This window comes from Salvelinus fontinalis, chromosome 23 (genome assembly GCF_029448725.1).
Source record: "Salvelinus fontinalis isolate EN_2023a chromosome 23, ASM2944872v1, whole genome shotgun sequence".
NCBI lineage: Eukaryota > Metazoa > Chordata > Actinopteri > Salmoniformes > Salmonidae > Salvelinus > Salvelinus fontinalis.
In genome coordinates this window covers 3053373-3058438 of record NC_074687.1, presented here as the reverse complement: position 1 = coordinate 3058438, position 5066 = coordinate 3053373, and positions in this window count along the sequence as shown.

Here is a 5066-nt window from a genome sequence, read left to right as displayed (position 1 = left end):
TCAACACTGGGGCCCCACAAGGGTGCGTTCTGAGCCCTCTCCTGTACTCCCTGTTCACCCACGAATGCGTGGCCATGCACGCCTCCAACTCAATCATCAAGTTTGCGGAGACACTACAGTGGTAGGCTTGATTACCAACAGCGACGAGACGGCCTACAGGGAGGAGGTGAGGGCCCTCGGAGTGTGGTGTCAGGAAAATAACTTCACACTCAACGTCAACAAAACAAAGGAGATGATTGTGGACTTCAGGAAACAGCAGAGGGAGCACCCCCCTATCCACATCGACGGGACAGTAGTAGAGAAGGTGGAAAGTTAAGTTCCTCGGTGTACACATCACGGACAAACTGAATTGGTCCACCCACATAGACAGCGTTGTGAAGAAGGCGCAGCAGAGCCTCTTCAACCTCAGGAGGCTGAAGAAATTCGGCTTGTCACCAAAAGCACTCACAAACTTCTACAGATGCACAATCGAGAGCATCCTGTCTGGCTGTATCACCGCCTGGTATGGCAACTGCTCCGCCCACAACCGTAAGGCTCTCCAGAGGGTAGTGAGGTCTGCACAACGCATCACCGGGGGCAAAATACCTGCCCTCCAGGACACCTACACCACCCGATGTCACAGGAAGGCCATATAGATCATCAAGGACAACAACCACCCGAGCCACTGCCTATTCACCCCGCTATCATCCAGAAGGCGAGGTCAGTACAGGTGCATCAAAGCAGGGACCGAGAGACTGAAAAACAGCTTCTATCTCAAGGCCATCAGACTGTTAAACAGCCACCACTAACATTTAGTGGCCGCTGCCAACATACTGACTCAACTCCAGCCACATTAATAATGGGAATTGATGGAAATGATGTAAAAATGTATCACTAGCCACTTTAAACAATGCCACTTAATATAATGTTTACATACCCTTCATTACTCATCTCATATGTATATGTATATACTGTACTGTATATCATCCACTGCCTCTTGCCATCTTTATGTAATACATGTATCACTAGCCACTTTAAACTATGCCACTTTGTTTACATACCCCACCTCATATGTATAGACTGTACACTATACCATCTACTGCATCTTGCCTATGCCATTCTGTACCATCACTCATTCATATATCTTTATGTACATATTCTTTATCCCTTTACACTTGTGTGTATAAGGTAGTAGTTGTGGAATTGTTAGGTTAGATTACTTGTTGGTTATTACTGCATTGTCAGAACTAGAAGCACAAGCATTTCGCTACACTCGCATTAACATCTGCTAACCATGTGTATGTGACAAATAAAATTTGATTTGATATGATTTGGTAGGGTTTGACTAGGTATGACATTCACATTTGGCTGATTTGGGCAAGGTCCGAGCTCCTCCCCTCCCTCTCCTGCACCTTCATCTTTGCTTGCCTGTCTGCCATTGTCTCATACGCACTCTTCCTGCTTGATTGTATTATTTGAAATACACATGAGGAGCCATACTTAGGGGAATATCTCAGCTTAAATTATCAGGATTAGACTGTTGTAATGTCATTATTCGGTCTTAACCATCAATATTTGCTCCTTTTCTCACTCACCTCCATGTCACCTGCTTTGCCTGCCCTGTCGGCGTCCTCGTGCTCTCTCGCTCCCTCTCTCTTTACTCTGAACGCACCAGAGTGAACAGGAAAGAAATATCAGTAAACTAATGGCTAGAAAGAATGTTGATACGCATATGGAAGCCAACAGGAGTCTGTACATTAGGATTAGACTGTTGTGATGGCATTATTTGTAACCAACTAACTACAGGTCATTTGCAATGATGGATGCCATCAATATTTGCACGATCTGACATCGCCGTATTGGTGTTGTTCCTACGACATAAATGTTGCTCCAGGACCATCATTGCTACTGACCTGTAATTAGTTGGTTACCCCAGTCCAAAGACAGAATATTCCCCTGCACCCCACCCTTTGACCTAACCCTAACCTCAGTGATACCTGTGCCTAAACCTAACCTCAGTTGTGCCAACATTAATTATGTTGTAGGAACAACACGGCGATATCAGATCAGTCATCAATATTTGCTCCTTTTCTCCCTCAAATCATGCTCTCCCTGGCCTGTCAGCATCCTCATGCTCTCCCTGGCCTGTCGGCATCCTCATGCTTTCCCTGCCCTGTCGGCATCCTCATGCTCTTCCTGCCCTGTCGGCATCCTTATGCTCTTCCTGCCCTGTCGGCATCCTCATGCTCTTCCTGCCCTGTCGGCATCCTCATGCTCTCCCTCTCCCTGTCGGCATCCTCATGCTCTCCCTCTCCCTGCCGGCATCCTCATGCTCTCCCTGCCGGCATCCTCATGCTCTCCCTCTCCCTGCCCTGCCGGCATCCTCATGCTCTCCCTCTCCCTGCCCTGTCGGCATCCTCATGCTCTCCCTCTCCCTGCCGGCATCCTCATGCTCTCCCTCTCCCTGCCGGCATCCTCATGCTCTCCCTCTCCCTGCCAGGATCCTCATGCTCTCCCTCTCCCTGCCCTGTCGGCATCCTCATGCTCTCCCTCTCCCTGTCGGCATCCTCATGCTCTCCCTCTCCCTGCCCTGTCGGCATCCTCATGCTCTCCCTCTCGGCATCCTCATGCTTTCCCTCTCCCTGCCCTGTCGGCATCCTCATGCTCTCCCTGCAGGCATCCTCATGCTCTCCCTCTCCCTGCAGGCATCCTCATGCTCTCCCTCTCCCTGCAGGCATCCTCATGCTCTCCCTGCAGGCATCCTCATGCTCTCCCTCTCCTTGCCCTGTCGGCATCCTCATGCTCCCTCTCAGAATGGCAATGATTATTATATCAAGACATATTGATTCATCTTTTGTACTACTTCTATCATCTAACTGGTACTCATTTTCTCACTGCTCTCAACTTACTTTTCTTCTTTTCTGAGGCCCAAAAAACAGATGAACGTCACTGCCACCCTTCCTCTTGCTCATGATGACATCACTGTGAACGAAAGCTGACTGTAATAAAACTGTGTGCACTTTAATCAAACACTAATAATGCTTTTTATCATAAGTACAGCTATACAGTATACTATACAAATATGCAATAAATGAAAGCTACTACTGTCTACATAAATTACACATGCAGCGCAACATAAATGATTGACACTGTCAGAAAGGCCACGTGAAGTCTGAGTAAACTCAGCAAAAAAAGGAATGTCCCTTTTTCAGGACTCTGTCTTTCAAAGATGATACGTAAAAATCCAAATAACTTCACAGATCTTCATTGTAAAGAGTTTAAACACTGTTTCCCATGCTTGTTCAATGAACCATTAACAATTAATACACATGCACCTGTGGAACGGTCATTAAGACTAACAGCTTCCAGACGGTAGGCAATTAAGGTCACGGTTATGAAAACTTAGGACACTAAAGAGGCCTTTCTACTGACTTAGAAAAACACAAAAAGAAAGATGCCCAGGGTCCCTGCTCATCTGCGTGAAGGCATGCTGCAAGGAGGCATGAGAACTGCAGATGTGGCCAGGGCAATACATTGCAATGTCCGTACTGTGAGACGCCTAAGACAGAGCTACAGGGAGAGACGACGGACAGCTGATTGTCCTCACAGTGGCAGACCACGTGTAACAACACTTGCACAGGATCGGTACATCTGAACATCACACCTGCGGGACAGGTACAGGATGGCAACTGCCTGAATCACACCAGGAACGCACAATCCCTCCATCAGTGCTCAGACTGTCCGCAATAGGCTGAGAGGCTGGAATGAGGGCTTGTAGGCCTATTGTAAGGCAGGTCCTCACCAGACATCACCGGGACCGGCAAAAAGTGCTCTTCACTGATGAGTCACGGTTTTGTCTCACCAGGGGTGATGGTTGGATTCGCGTTTATCGTCAAAGGAATGAGCGTTACACCGAGGCCTGTACTCTGGAGCGGGATCGATTTGGAGGTGGAGGGTCCATCATGGTCTTGAGCGGTCTGTCACAGCATCATCGGACTGAGCTTGTTGTCATTGCAGGCAATCTCAATGCTGTGCGTTATAGGGAAGACATCCTCCCCCCTCATGTGGTACCCTCCTGCAGCCTCATTCTGACATGACAATGCCACCAGCCATACTGCTTGTTCTGTGCGTGATTTCCTGCAAGACAGAAATGTCAGTGTTCTGCCATGGCCAGCGAAGAGCCCGGATCTCAATTCCACTGAGCACATCTGGATTCTAGATTTAATTTTGGATTGGAGATGATTAATGTGGGTCTGGAAGGAGATTTCAGTCTAACCAGACACCTGGGTATTTGTAGTTGTCCACATATTCTAGGTCAGAACCGTCCAGAGTAGTGATGCTGGACGGGCAGTGATCGGTTGAAGGGCATGCATTTAGTTTTACTTCCATTTAAGAGCAGTTGGAGGCCACGGAAGGAGAGTTGTATGACATTGAAGCTCGTCTGGAGGTTAGTTAACACAGTGTCCAAAGAGGGGCCAGAAGTATACAGAATGGTGTCGTCTGCGTAGAGGTGGATCAGAGAATCACCAGCAGCAAGAACGACATCATTAATGTATACAGAGAAGAGAGTCGGCCCGAGAATTGAACCCTGTGGCACCCCCATAGACTGCCAGAGTTACGGACAACAGGCCCTCCGATTTGACACACTGAACTCTATCAGAGAAGTAGTTGGTGAACCAGGCGAGGCAGTCATTTGAGACACCAAGGCTGTTGAGTCTGCCGATACGAATGTGGTGATTGACAGAGTTGATAGCCTTGGCCAGGTCAATGAATACGGATGCACAGTATTGTCTCTTATCGCTGGCAGTTACATCGTTTAGGACCTTGAGCGTGGCTGAGGTGCACCCATGACCAGCTCAGAAACCAGATTGCACAGTGGTGAAGGTATGGTGGGATTCGAAATGGTCGGCGATGTTTGTTAACTTGGCTCTCGAAGACCTTAGAAATGTGTCCCCCCCCAATCTATATTATAATTACGGCCCTGCTTTGTTCTCCAAGCATTGCGATCGGTTCCCAAATACAAGTCCTCTAGAAGAGCGAAAGGTTTTGGCAAACGTCAGACCAACAAATTAAGACAAACACAGAGC